Below are 15,960 nucleotides of genomic sequence, written 5' to 3'. Positions count from 1 at the left end.
TCAAATAATCCCAGTAGGGCTTGCACGCTGCACACAGCACAGTGCTGTCAGAACACACTTTGCTGGCTTGGATACCCTCATGGCTCCCCCACTATGTTTGCATGTCTGACTCTTACAAGGCAAGAAACGTGCTAGGCTGTTAATTTCAGAGAGAAATTATATGGACAGAGGCAGATGGGAAAGGACAAAAACAACAGACAAACAGGAGAAAAAAAGTATAAGAACATGGAAGCTTTCACAACTGACTGATACAAGGAAAAGAATAAGCACAGCTTTTGTTTAAAGGTAAGCCCAGGTGTTGTAGTTTATAACTCAATGTGCAATGATGAATGGCTACAGCAGATGTTATCTGTGTGAACAGAACATTTTCTTCTTTTTCCTACCTTTTCAGCACAGGCACAGCACATTTCTTTGTTTTGAATTGGTCAGAGCTGTCTTGAACCTTATATATAAAGTTAAGAAAACTCACAGATCACAGAGAGCAAACCTCTGGCAACAACTTTTTCCTAAAGAAGACTTGATTAAAAGTGATAAAAATGTCCCTTGAAACTGCCCTTCCATTGAAACTTGACTTTAAATATCCTAGATATTAAAATAAATAAGTAAATACAATTTCTGCTTGATTGAAAGCAGTTTCTGCTTTTCTAACTTCAAATGTTACCTGGTTTGTACTTGCTTTTGTGAAAACCTAGTGCTAAAAGAAGGCAAACAAATATGTAAAACCACCATGCCAGCTATGTTTATAGAACATATGTTTATATGTTCCAGAAGAGAAAAAAATATAAACATATTTTCCAACCTGGTTCACAAATTGCCAGATCACCCAAAATCAAACCACCACTGACTTCAACAAAACTTTCCACCACATCCAGGAGTTTAGCCAAGAAGTTGCAGGTCACAATTCTTTGTTGTGTACTTGCTTAATATGAACCCAATATCATAGAATCAATAAGGTTGGAAAAGACCTGAAAGATCATCAAGTCTAACCTGTCACCCAAGACCTCATGACTACTAAACCATGGTACCAAGTGCCACATCCAATCCCCTCTTGAACACCTCCAGGGACAGTGACTCCACCACCTCCCTGGGCAGCACATTCCAATGGCAAACAACTCTTTCTGTGATGGATTTTTTCCTCACCACAAGCCTAAACTTCCCCTGGTGCAGTTTGACACTGTGTCCTCTTGTTCTGGTACTGGTTGCCTGGGATCTCTGCAACATATAGATGTATCTCTGCAACATATAGATGTATCTCTGCAACATATAGATGTTTCCACATCCACGTTTGTGTGCACCCATTTTATGTTGCACCTTTGTAGGAAAATCAAAAGGTGGTGGTTTTGACTCATGAGTTATGAAACAACTGCAGCATAATGCTTGGTTCATTAAAAGAGCCTAACCACCAAACAGATGTTAAGTTATGGCTTTGGTTTTCTCATCTATGTGGAAGGGTTAGAATCCAGTCTTAATACTTGGAATCCTGCATAGGATTTGAGTCCAGAATTCATCAATGATGTGCAATTGTTTTGACCTAGTTGGAAGGTTTCTCTAGCAAAGCACATTTGTGATGACCAGAAATCTAACTTTCAGCACACATTCATAAACAGTTTTTCTTAGCTTTACTATGATGACAATTAGCAAATTACCTAATAGTTTATTTTTTTTCCCCTTTTTTTTAATTGAATGTTTGGTATTTTAGACTCTTGCAGGTCTTACTGACTAGCTGAGTGTTTCTAATGTATCTTGGAGAATGGTCAAAGAAGTTAGAATGAACTGATTTCACTAGGGTTCAAACACATTTTATTCCAACCTGAAATACCCACACCCCTGCTATTTCCAACCAGAAGAGAGGCAAATGGCTATTTGGATTAGTATCAGCTCTGGACATTACAAAAAGATGGTATGAATCTCTAACTGTGGTATAACTAGAGATTTGAAAAAGGTATGAGACCAGTTCAGCTGTGGGCATAAGATAGGTGATGACACTTACCTGTGCTCAATATGGCACCAGCATTGTTCTCTAGATGTATTTTCTTTCCTTTGCAGATACACTGCATTCATGCATTGTACTTAGGGAGAGAGTTGTCCCTCATCAGGGAAACAGAGGAGATCTTTGAGGTCTCTTCCAACCCTGGTGATTCTGTGATTATTTAAATAAAGCCACACCACAGAGTAAATTTAAGATACAGACAAGCAAACCTAAGGGGATTAGCATGAATATGAACCAAGGAGAAGTGAGGAAGCCAGGAGAACTCTTACTAACTGCAAGATAAATCCTAAAGTGTTTGGGGAAGTAGTGGCTGAGAAAAGCTGGGCCTTACGTGGTGGGTCGAGGTTAGATAAGTTCCCCAACTGTCTCTCCCATAGACTATTGCCTAGTAGCATACACAGACATGTACCTCTTTCTCTTCCTTATGTCAATGTTGTATTTCTTTTCAGTGCTAGAAATGAGAATATGCCCTTTTATTACACTTTTTTTTCTTTTTTCCTCTCCTTGCCAGCTACAGGTTGAAAAAGATAGGTCCACACAGAAAAGAGAATAATGTCTCACTCCTAGAAGGCCTTTGAAGAATGTGGCTTTTAGAAAGGCCAGTCTCCACTTAATAATTGTCTACTGTTTTTTTTAAAAGGACTAGCAAAGGGCTTGAATCAATAATAAGTTGCATACAACCAGCTAGACAGGTTAAGTAGACTTAGAACTCTTGTCAAAATGCATGACATTAATTAACGTTGTGAAGGAAAGTAATAATAACACCCCATAAAACCTGCATTAGAAAAGAGGAAGAATAGCATGGGTCATGTTAACTTACTGCAAAGGGAAAGGAGGGAGTAGCATATTTTCTTTTCTGGTGAGAATTAGGAAACTATGTAGCTCTGAGGATATAAAAAGAGCTCAAATGCCTCAGGTCAAAGGTCTCACGTGGTCCCAAACAGGCAATCTAGTGGGGTCTGGTGAAGTTCCACTGTGAAATGATGGGGTGGCTCTTGAAGAATATTAGGTTCAGTGGGGCTAAATCCACTGGTGAGGGTTGGGTTTTGATGCTTACTTTGCTTTGGAAAAAGATGGAAGGGAGGGAGAAAAAACAAAAAACAAAAAACAGCAAAATAAACCCAAATTAAAGTAAGGAAGAAAGAAGGCCTCTGCCAGCCTCCTTTTCTTCCTGTGTCTTTAGGGGAGGATCATGAGCCAGCTAGAAGAAAGGGGACAAGAACAGAAGGAGAAAGAGGGAGAGATCACGCCTTCAAGATGTAGTGAGTTTCAGCTGTTGCAAGCACTACCTTCAATGCCACTGATACCCAGAGCACCCTGAGAAAAAGCAACACTATCAAGAGTTGCTCATGACTGTGCCAGAATTAAATACTGCCAGTGTTGGAATGACCTGTTCCCTGACCTGTTGTGTGACCTTGCTGTTGATTTATGGCTTCTTCCTTGAGACACTAAAAGCAGTCATAAAATTTCCCCCCCTTTTTTTCCCTTTTCTTTTTAATTCCATACTGCTGCCATCAACAGCTCCTTCTTGGATGCGTTGTACAAGCCTGTGAAATAAAACCTCTCCCAGGCCTCTTGACCCTTGTATTATTTTCTCTTCTAGTATCTTTTTGTACCCTGTAGGAACCATAAAAGAATAAAACCCTCAAACTCTCCTACCAATTGATGATGCAATCAAAATACATTTTTACAGCAATTTTAATGCTAATGAGCACAAGTTACTCTTGGAAATAATTAGAAAAGGCATAAAAAGGCTGGCACTGTACATCTGATAGCCTCTGGAGACCATCTCCAAGATGGAAATGCATCACAAATTCCCTCTGAGAGGATGGTAGTTTCTGGGTACATGCTGCTTTTGTGGTTTGGGCATGCATCACATTTACAGGAGTGCCAGGCCATTGCTCCTCTTTGGGAAGATGGAATTTACATCCTTCTGAAAAAAAGCCCAAACCAAACCCAACAAAACAAAAGATTGCTTCATTAGGCAGGTGTCCTCAAAGCTGTTAATGTAAAATCATTCTTGAGTACTGAATACTGTCATTAAGAATAAGGAACTAATCAGCTTTTCTTTTTCTACTGTTTAGTAGTAAAGACAAGAAGTTCTTTCACGAAGCAGAGTGGCATAAAGTAAATGAGCAAGGCTGCAGAAATGGTCAGTAGTTCTGCAAAGTAGTAGTAAAAATAACTATACCAATAATAATAACAGTTGCCTTGGGTTTGAAGTTCTTTCACCTCTCCTCAAAGAAGTAAAAGACAAACGCTCCACACACAATTGGAAAGAACTGGAAATTTAAATGGAAGACTACCTGCAACGACATGAAACAGTACAAAACCCTACAAAATACACAAAATTCCTATTCAGCTTCAGCCCAGTTCTCTCCAACCTGGGTTTTACCAACACCTCACTAGGCCAACATCATCCAAAACCTCCTCCCAACCAGGCCAAAACACCAGGCTCCAATGTCATGCCCCCTCCCCTCCCCCCAATATTTCCCTGTGCTCCTCCACCAAGCAGGCCTGAACTCTGCAGCAAGGATTAGCCAGGGCACTCAATGCCAAAATCCTCAGCTCCCAAGAAAATACCAGAGAGATAAGAGCTCAGTACACTCAGAGGAGAGAGAGGAAAGGGGCAGAACAAACAATTATGCCTGTTTATATAGGAGAATAGATGCAGGCATGATGGGATTACATAACAAAAGATTACATTTCCCAGTGTCCCCCTCCCTGCACCTCTCTGGTACTTAGGGGATTTTCAACTCTGTGGTTAAGACATCCAGTCTTAAACCCACAACAGCAATAGTAATGTCTCAGTGAGCATAATTTCTGGGTAGTAGTTCTCAGTGAAGTCAATGAGACTTTCCATAGTTGTGAGAACCTGCTGAGCCTCTAATGTTTATGGGACAAGCACAAACATGGAAATTCTACATACATGCCAGCTCCTGGCCAAGCCTTCATGGATTTTATTCATTTTTAGGGAATATTTTGCTATTTAACTACAAGCCAGAGGAGAAAGAAAAGTATTTAAACAACAGATAGCATTTATTGATGTCACTATACTCCTTGGTCTCCATGGTAGATGGCAGTCACACAGAAGTCTGTATCTAACAACTTTATGCCCACTGGTTTCTTAGGGGAGAAAGTCTAATGTCTGCTATTCATCAACACATTAGTCCAGTATTTGAGCATGTTGATGTGTTTAATGTTTAGTTATCACTACAATTCTTTGGAGAGGGAGAATTTTAACCCTACTTTACAGATGGTGAGGACAAGAAGCAGCTAAGTATTAATAGCTGGGCAGGTATCACGCAGTATAGTACATGCACTGACAAACTATTTTACATCCCCTTGGTCTGAAATTATTTGTAGATCACAATTTGCTCCCCTTAAATCTATTGGATGTTATCTTGATTGACTTGAATATAATCAGTTCTTAAAAATCTTAAATTGCATTGCTGGGAATCAGCATCCTTCCATTAGTCAAACTCATTTCTTTGTGTGTGTTTCTCCAGATAAGCTCAGTCCTTGGGTAAAGCACACAAGCAGAAGATCCAGGGAGCTTCTATTAAATTGGTTATACTCATTCCACAATAACAGGATGCAAACAGTGAGTTGGAGGGGGACTGGACAAGCTCACAGACAAAGAATCCACAGAGGATTATTAAGAACATCAAAAGCACATCTGACTCTGAAAGACTCAGAGCTGGAAATACACTGGAGACTGGAAGAATACTAGAGGGAAGCCTGCAGATGACACCAAGCTGTGTGGTGTTGTTGATACACCAGAGGGACAGGATGTCATCCAGGGGGACCTGGACAGGCTGGAGAAGTGGGGCCAGGTGAACCTCATGAAGTTCTACAATAGCAGATGCAGAGTTCTGCACCTGAGCTGGAACAATCCTCACTATCAGTACAGACTGGGGGATGAGGGGATAGAAAGCAGCCCTGCAGAGAAGGACTTGGAGGTGCTGATGGAGAGAAGCTGGACATGAGCAGACAGTGTGAGCTTGCAGCCTAGAAAGCAAATCACATCCTGGGCTGCACCAAAAGATGTGTTGCCAGCAGATCCAAAGAGGTGATTCTGCCACTTTATGCTGCTCTGGTGAGACCTCACCTGGAGTACTGCATCCAGGTCTGGAACCCTCAATGTAGAGGAAAGGGATGGAGAGGGCCCAGAGAAGGGCCATGAAAATAATTAGGGGGTTGGAGCACCTCTGCTACACAGACAAGCTGAGAGAGCTGGGAGTGCTCAGCCAGGGGAAGAGAAGGCTGTGGGGAGACCTCATAGCATCCTTCCAGTACCTGAATGTTTACAAGAAGGATGGAGAGAGACTGATTACAAGAACCTGCATTTGCAGGAGAAGGGCAATGGCCTCAAACTAGAGAAGGTCAGATTTAGATTGGGTATCATGAAGAAGTTGTTCACTGTGAGAGTGGTAGAAAACTGGAACAGGTTGCCTAGGGAAGTGATTGAGGCCCCTTCCCTGGAGATATTCAAGGTAAGGCTTGACAAGGCCCCGGGCATCCTGATCTAGTTGGGGATGTCCCTTCTGACTATGGGGAGGTTGGACTGGATGACCTTTGGAGGTCCTTCCTGGTCTGGACCATTCTCTGATTCTATAACTCTCTTTCCTCGGTATATCAGAGTCTCCTAGTGCAATTACCAGCATAACACTCCTGTGAGGCTGGCAGGTGTTATTAGCTTTGACAAAGTACCTTCTATAATCTTCCCATGGAAAAATGATGCTGAATTCTGAGTACCAGAAGCCTGTGCAGACAGTGTAACAGGGATGCAAGGGTGAATCAGCTGGAATGATTGCAAGAGTGGCAGTCCTTGCCCCCAAACACATTGTAATTTCCCATGAGTCATTTGGAAGATATTATATTTAACAGTCACTTAAGCTGCCCCAAAAATAACATTAGTTTCTCCTGTTTAAACTACTGACATTTAATTATAATGGAGAAATGTAAATAACTTTGAAATATCTCCAGCTCTGAAAAGCTCCTTTAATGTCTAGTATTAGCCGCTAGCTTTTTCAAATAATATCTCAAATAGTCATTTCTCTCCAAATAAGGAAGTAACAACCAATAAATTCCTGAACTAAGAACTACCAGGCATAGGGACTTTGTATTTGGAAAGGATGCCCTTAAACAGAACACCTAATGGTATGTCCAGCAAAATCCAGGTCTAGACTCTTCAAGAGGTTTGCTTTTCACCTTTCTGTACCAAAACAAATTATCCTGTGAATTTCCTGGTCCAGCCTCCATGCCATAGGGGGCTTTTTTCAGGACAAGACAATTCTTTCCAGTGCCCTGAGAAACTGTCTCATGTTATATACCTCTGGGCATCATTGATTAATTGATACATTTGCATCAGCAAATGTATCAGGCACCAGAACTTGTCTTAACCGCATGGTTTCAGAACTTGCAGTCCTCCAACTACATCTATGCCCTATCTCACAGTAAATAGAATAGAATAAACGAGGCTGGAAAAGACCTTTGAGATCATTGAATCCAACCTAACATCCAACATTATCTAATCAACTAAACCATGGCACCAAGCACCCCATCCAGTCTCTTCCTAAACACCTCCAGTGATGGTGACTCCACCATGGGCAGCCCATTCCAAGGGCAATCACTCTCTCTATGAAGAATTTCTTCCTAACATCCAGCCTAAACCTCCCCTGGTTCAGCTTGAGACTGTGTCCTCTTGTTCTGGTGATGGTTGCCTGGAAGAAGAGACCAACCCCCATCTGGCTACAACCTCCCTTCAGGTAGTTGTAGACAGCAATAAGGTCTCCCCTAGGCTCCTCTTCTCCAGGATAAGCAACCCCAGCTCCCTCAGCCTCTCCTCATAGGGCTTGTGCTCCAAACCCCTCACAAGCTCAGATATGAGAGGGTTATGCAGCAGGGAATTGCGCTGTGCCATATGGGTGTGCCAGATTCAGTTTCCATGAGCAACTATGAATCACATCCTCACCTAATGTGGATACACTTTATAGTTCATAGGTACTGACTGCTGCGACATTGAAATTAGGAGAGAAGCTCATCCCCAGATTTAAGGTTGTCATAGAACTCAGTTCTTGGCTGATTGTTTTTTAAGGCTATTCTGGTTTTCATAGGAACAACTCAGACACCATTGCTTTAAGGGGGGAAGACTGAGTCCAGATACAGGGAATAACCTGCATGGATTGCCAGCTCTCTAGCTCAGCTGGTTCAGCAATAAGAAGCTGGGAAGAAGAATTTTTTTCTGGAGAGTACAGTTTTTATAAGAATTGCTAGAACTTTATACAGGACTGGCAGGTCCTCTGAACCAGACCAGGGCATATGTTGCCTCAGTACATCCCTTGCTAAGTGCTGTCCCCATTTCCAGAAGCTGTCTTACCTTCTCCCAGTACTAATACCCAGCTTCTTCAGAACACTGACAAAGGGACGTTACATGCTTCACTAGGATGTTATGTACTTGCTCACCAACAGATACTGAAAAGGCCTCAAGAGAGGTCTAAACACAGATTGTGACTACAGAATTCAGTACTTTACAGAAAGAAGAATTGAACCTGCAGCGGAGGCAGTGTGAGGTTGTCATCTACTGGGGACAGGAGTCGAGCCTAAAAACCTCTTTATATTGACTTTTATTTGTTTTACTCTTTACAAATATTTCAACAATATAATAATTTTTAAAATCTATAGTCCATGGAAACCCAAATTTTTCAATTAAAAAAAATAGTAACTTTTCTAAAAGACAGACTTATTTATAGTGCACAAGCTCACAAAGAGTTGAGATTTAGTTTCTTCTCAATTCTTACTTCCATATGAGAACCTACTCTGCAAAATGGGTTAGATTGTAATCTGTCTGGATTTGTGCCAAATCTAACCCCTCTCTATATATTTCATGTCCATTGCTCACTAATACCTCAACCATGGCAGTGATTGTATTAACAGGATGACTAGTCTGTCTGTCTCATAATGAATAAATGGCAGGAAGGCAGCATAATACCTAGCAAGTAGGAATTAGTCTTTTAAATCAAAATGTATTGCTTATAGCAGAGCTTTTTGTTGAATGCTTGGAGGTGCTGTGAGAGGTTGGATTCTTCAGGTTTAGTGTTAGCCCTCTTATAGTCTTTTCTGGGTGGCTTTGGGAATATGTCATTCTTCAGGGCGTCCTGGATTAGCACAGCCTGCTCTCCCCCAACACAGGTAGGAGGGAGAGGAGCACAACCCCCCCAGATTCTGGGTTGAGATAAAGAGCTTTACTGAAAATGAGATGATACAATGCACAACTACCTTAGTCTGTTTACAGACAAGTGTAGCAAAACACAGAAGCAGCAGCAGAAGCCAGCAACCTGTCCTCTGACATCCTGAGCTGCAACCAGCCCAGAGGAAAAGCCCAACACCCAAAACCCAGAAAATGGAAGCAGCAACTGGAGCAGGAAGCTTCTCATGCTACAATCTGAACTTCAAGCACCATTATACTTTGCTGGTGAGGGGTTTGATGCACAAGTCCTGTGAGGAGCAGCTGAGGAGAAGCTGGGGTTATTTAGCCTGGACAAGAGGAGGCTTAGGGAAGACCTTATTGTCATCTACAACTACCTAAAGGGAGCTTGTAGCCAGGTGGGTTTTGGTCTCTTCTCCCGGGCAACCAGCAACAGAACAAGAGGACACAGTCTCAAGCTGCACCAGGGGAGGTTTAGGCTGGAAGTTAAGAAGAAATTCTTCCCAGAAAGAGAAATTGGCCATTGGAATGTGCTGCCCAGGGAGGTGGTGGAGTCACCATCACTGGAAGCATTTAAGAAGAAACTGAATAGGGCACTTAGTGCCATGGTTTAGTGTTGGGTGATAGGTTTGACTTGATCTCAAAGGTCTTTCCAACCTTGTTAATTCTGCATTCACCTCCAGCCATCACTTTCATTTTGAAGCTGGCATGATGAGAGCATAGTGTTGAATATCGGTAGCAGGTACAACTCAACCCATGACACAGGGTTGGGGTCATTTTTTTTTTTTTAATAGGCAATTTTACTAGACCATAGAGTTTTCCATCTCTAATTAGGGTTTGTAAAACAACTGTGATCTCACAAAAGAAAATTCCTGACGTCAGGTGAGAAATTTGCTTTGAAGCAATAAGTATGGCTTTTTACAACCATCAAGGAGAAAATTTGCATTTATCAGATTTCTCCCCACTTGATAGTTCTCCTGTGAAAAAAAAATCTTGAATGTTTTCTTTTATATAGAAACTGACACAATCCACAAGAAGGAGCAGTATTCCAGAAGTGTTTTATATGAAGTGCCTTTTTTGACTGATTTAATTCTTTTCCTACTAACAGCACAGGGAGCTGGAGCCCGGGAGCCATTTGGAGTGGAGGAAGGAGGTGTTTGATGTAGTACTCTGTACAAAAATGGATTCAGTCCATGGTATCTGTGCACAGTATCTGTGAAATACTTTGTGCCCTGCAGTTGTAATTGGACAACAAAAAGGAAACTAAAATTGATAGATTTCTGAGAAGAGATGTTGTGAGCAAGTTTTCAGTCACCTCTGCCTTTACACAATCATACTGAAAAGGCTACATTGGCTGCACTGTGTTTAATCAAAACACATCTGCTCCTTTCAGTCTTGATCTTAGTGGCCAGATGCTCAGATCAATAAAATCAACACCAAGACTGGCAGAAATTGTCTGTGTCAGTAAGATATTGATAGTGGGACTCACAGACCTCATGGGCAGAGCTCAGTGGGGCAAAGGCAGTAGCCAAGGGGGCAAAGAGCCTGTGAAAATATGGCTCTAGCTGGGCAGAAAGGCTAAGGTGGTGAGTAGCCCCTTTGGGTGGATCAAAACTTATTCCATGGCTGTCAGGACTGAATAGAATAAACCTTTATTAGAATAAACCAAACCAGGTTGGAAGAGACCTTCAAGATCATCGTGTCCAACCCATCAACCAATCCAACCCACCCAAACATCTAACCCATGGCACCAAGCACCCCGTCAAGTCTCCTTCTGAACACCTTCAATGACGGCGACTCCACCACCTCCCCGGGCAACCCATTCCATAGCGCAATCACTCTTTCTGTATAGAACTTCTTCCTAAAATCCAACCTGAACCTCCCCTGGCGCAGCTTGAGACTGTGTCCTCTTGTTCTGGTACTGGCTGCCTGGGAGAAGAGACCATCATCAGCCTGTCTACAACCTCCCTTCAGGTAGTTGTAGAGAGTGATAAGGTCACCCCTGAGTCTCCTCTTCTCCAGGCTAAGCAGCCCCAGCTCCCTCAGCCTCTCCTCATAGGGCTTGTGTTCCAAACCCCTCACCAACTTTGTTGCTCTTCTCTGGACTCGTTCCAGCAAGTCAACATCCTTCCTAAACTGAGGGGCCCAGAACTGGACACAGTACTCGAGGTGTGGCCTAACCAGTGCAGTGTACAGGGGCAGAATGACCTCCCTGCTCCTGCTGGCCACACTGTTCTTGATGCAGGCCAGGATGCCATTGGCCCTCTTGGCTGCCTGGGCACACTGCAGGCTCATGTTAAGCCTACCATCAACCAGCACCCCCAGATCCCTCTCTGCCTGGCTGCTCTCCAGCCACTCTGACCCCAGCCTGTAGCACTGCATGGGGTTGTTGTGGCCAATGTGCAGAACCCGGCATTTGGATGTGTTAAATCTCATGCCGTTGGATTCTGCCCATCTGTCCAGCCTGTCGAGGTCTCTCTGCAGAGCCTCTCTACCCTCCAGCAGATCAACTCTTGCCCCCAGCTTGGTGTCGTCAGCAAACTTACTGATGATGGGCTCAATGCCCTCATCCAGATCATCAATAAAGATGTTAAAGAGCACAGGGCCCAGCACTGATCCTTGGGGCACACCACTAGTGACTGGTTGCCAGCTGGATGTGGCACCATTCACCACCACTCTCTGGGCTCGGCCCTCCAGCCAGTTCCTAACCCATCGCAGTGTGCTCCCGTCCAAGCCATGGGCTGACAGCTTGGCCAGCAGTTTGCTATGGGGGACGGTGTCAAAGGCCTTGCTGAGGTCCAGGTAGACTACATCAACAGGCCTCCCCACATCCACCAGGCGGGTCACCTGATCATAGAAGGAGATCAGGTTGGTCAGGCAGGACCTGCCCTTCCTAAATCCATGCTGGCTAGGCCTGATCCCTTGGCCATCCTGTAAGTGTTGTGTTATTGAACTCAGGATGACCTGTTCCATGATCTTGCCTGGCACTGAGGTCAGGCTGACAGGCCTGTAATTCCCTGGCTCATCCAACCGTCCCTTCTTATGGATGGGCACCACGTTGGCCAGCTTCCAGTCCTCTGGGACCTCGCCAGTGAGCCAGGACTGCTGGAAAATTATGGAGAGTGGCTTGGCCAGCTCATCTGCCAGCTCTCTCAGCACCCTAGGATGAATCCCATCTGACTGGGCATGCTCAGTAGGGAATCAGGGTGTTCTGGCACTAAGGCTGTCAAATCAGCACCTCTCACAAGCTCTGAAGTGACACACACTTAGGAAAAACAACACAAGTAGAGATATACACACCCACAGAAACTTTTCTGGCCTTTGACATGTTTTATCAACACTCTTTCAAGCTGAAGAAAAATTGCCATTCTCTTCTTGCAGTCCAGATGATGCCACCTCACAGTTTCCTGCTAAGCTTGTATATTACTCACAGCACTAAGTAATATTTTTATCACCATTTGACAGTTGCAAGCTCACAGAGTTTAGCTCCTCTATCTCACCTCTCAACTCCAGCTGCCCTCTGCACTTTGCCAAAACTCTTGGAAGTGTGCTGATGCACTCAGCTTCTGCAAAGATCTGGTCTGCCTTTTCAGGAAGAGCCCAACTGAAGGGAAATACAGAACTCTGCCAATTTTGTAGAGCTATATACTTTTATTTATTTTTATTTAGAATAAACCAAACCAGGTTGGAAGAGACCTTCAAGATCATCATGTCCAACCCATCAACCAATCCAACCCGCCCAAACAGCTAGCCCATGGCACCAAGCACCCCATCAAGTCTCCTCCTGAACACCTTCAATGATGGCGACCCCACCACCTCCCTGGGCAGCCCATTCCAATGGGCAATCACTCTTTCTGTATAGAACTTCTTCCTAACATCCAACCTGAACCTCCCCTGGTGCAGCCTGAGACTGTGTCCTCTTGTTCTGCTGCTGGGTGCCTGGGAGAAGAGACCATCATCCGCTTGTCTACAACCTCCCTTCAGATAGTTGTAGATACTTACATACTACTACATACTTAGGAGGAGATTATGCCTGGACAGAGAACACTTGCTGGCTTTTGTATTTCCTGACTTCTGTAATAGCTTCTCACATTCTTTTTCACTATTTATTACCCTATCTAATTTGGGCTAGGGCAGGATTGCTGAAATGAGAGATAACATGAACTTGTCTCTCTAAAGTACTGGTTTAGTAGAAGCAGCAATTGTAGAAGAAAGGAAGTACAAGCTAGCATCCATTAACTGGTGGTTTATGAGTAACAGATGCTTCAGGCAGAGCTGCTTAGGAGCAAAGTTTTCACTCAGTCCCCTAGTTTATCTTATCACTTGCTTAAGTCTGTCCTTCTGCAGCAGGCATCTGCCACTCTCCCTTTACTGCAAGCTAAGCAAACAAGGTAGTACATATTTCATTATCACTGGCCATGACTGGGTAACCTGTAAAACTGAGAAGAGCCTCACAAGGAGGCACAACTTTGTTACATAGGCCAGCAGCCCACTGGACTCCACTTCTATGCCTATCTTCTGGAAAAACTGTATCATCTATTTTTACCTTCAGTTATCCACTTGGTGACTGGGAAATATATTGCATTCTTTTGACCAGCACTTTGAATTCTATTGAGTAAAAAAAAAAAAACCAACAACTAAAAAGCTGCCAAGCAAAACCAACCAGACAAAACCCAAAGCAATAGAAAAGGCCTCTTCTAAAGAGTTTTCTGTGATTCATTGTCTGACCTCCAAGAAATGAAGCAGATGTAGGAAACAAAGGTTACCCAGAACTTGCATTGTTCAAAGGAAGAATGTTAGAAAACTTTATTTGCTGCATGAAAACAAAAATTAAAGCTACTAACCACAGGTCATAAGAAGTTAATCATTTTGAAGGGAAAAAGTCTGTATCTGTTAACAATCCCTGCTAGCATCCATCACTTAAGAGGGAATATATAGTTTTGACTCGTTATTTTATTTTTCTTTTTAGGAAGTTTCACTAGATGACCCTTAGTGGTTCCTTCCAACCCAAACCATTCTATGATTCTGTTATTCTCTTATTTTTCTATTTGTCAATGATGCAACTAGGGTCAAAGTTATTCCACTAAGTAAATGCCAGCCAGTAAACTGACAGCAAAGTGAATGAGACTCTGCATGCCAATCCCTTCTCCCTGTGTTTGTTAGACAAGTCTGCTCATAAATAGCCCTTGGGTTCCATTTAAAAGCCTATCAGCTCAGTAGGAAAGGTCTTCTAAAGACTTCTGACTTAAAGAGAAAAATATTTACTAGCTGGCCTGAGGGCAATTTCTTCCCTCTGTTTACCCCTTCATGAGAGGCAGCAGCCCAAATAAATTGCTGTCTAGAAAGCCCTGTTCATAACATGGGAATAAAGGAAGAAATAAAGAAAAAGGAAAGAAATAAAAAACAACATAAAAATAAATGTATTTAGAGCTGAGGCAAAGAGATCTCAGGGTATTGCATCTTCTGGTGCAAGCAGTATGTGTCAAGGTAGGCAGGAATTAGGACCTAAGCCAAGATGCATCTAGCTGCAATCTCTCTTCTGATTTTTGTGGGGCCAGACCCATAGAACTTTCCCTGATAGAGCTATTTACTTTATGAAACCCTTTTGCAGAGAAGAGGCTTTACAGGACTGCATGGAAAGCTGGTGATGGGATCAGGGAGTCAATATGCCTGCTTTGCCTCTGACTTTTGCTAAATCCTTGAAGCGGACATGACCCATTGAAATTGAACTCAATCCTTGCTTGGCCAAAACATACAACATGGACTAGATAAGCATGCATGGTGTTTTGCTCCCTTCACAAAGGGCTGACTTCTCTTTCTCTGTAAAGTGACTCCACCACAAGAGCTGTGGCCAGCACCTGTGATACCTCCTCTAGAGAGAAAAGTGATTATTTCAGATTCTTAATTGAAATTGACACAGGTTAGTTGGATCCCATTGTGAGGGGGGATTAACAGGTCTCAGTGCAAGAGACTGTCTTTCCACTGACAGCGGTGTGGCCAGCAGAAGCAGGGAGGGCATTGTGCCCCTGTACACTGCGCTGGTTTGGCCACACCTTGAGTCCTGTGTCCAGTTCTGGGCCACTCAGTTTAGGAAAGATGTTGAGTTGCTGGCATGTGTCCAGAGAAGGGCAACAAAGCTGGGGAGGGGTTGGTGAGGTGTTTGTGGTGAGGGGAATGTGCTGCCCAGGGAGGTGGTGGAGTCACCATCACTGGAAGTGTTTAGGAGGAGACTTGATGGGGTGCTTGTTACCATGGTTTAGTTGATTAGATGGTGCTGCATGGGGGGTTGGACACGATGACCTTGAAGGTCTTTTCCAACCTGGTTTATTCTATTCTATTCAAAGGATGCTGAAACATTCATTCAGGGCAAGCCAGGCCCCTGGAGAGCTTTCTTCCCTGGGCATCTCCCTAAAATAAAAAACCACTTCTGGTTTCCTCTCTTTTGAGATCCCAGAAATTATAAATCTACAGAAAGGACTTGAAGTTTGGGAAGGTAGCCATGTCCTTTGCTGTGGGTGCTGTCTCTTTCAGCAACCTTTCATGATGAGACAGGAAGTTGCTCTCAGGAAGGCTGATATTGCTACTACCAACTGACATCACCACTGAGCAGCTTAAAGGCATTTTTCTTTGGAAGAGCCCATACCTATCAGATATAGACACAGCTTCACACTTCCCCCTGGACACCTCAAGCTGCCAGCACTGAAGCAAAGGCTCTTCTTCATCCCTTGGGGTAACTTCCTGCACCGCTTTTCTCCCACCA

Source organism: Melanerpes formicivorus, unplaced genomic scaffold (assembly GCF_026170545.1).
Source record: "Melanerpes formicivorus ecotype bairdi unplaced genomic scaffold, bMelFor1.0.p_v2 SCAF_6, whole genome shotgun sequence".
Taxonomy (NCBI): domain Eukaryota; kingdom Metazoa; phylum Chordata; class Aves; order Piciformes; family Picidae; genus Melanerpes; species Melanerpes formicivorus.
The sequence above is the reverse complement of the archived record's forward strand: the minus strand, read 5'-3'. Positions refer to the sequence as shown.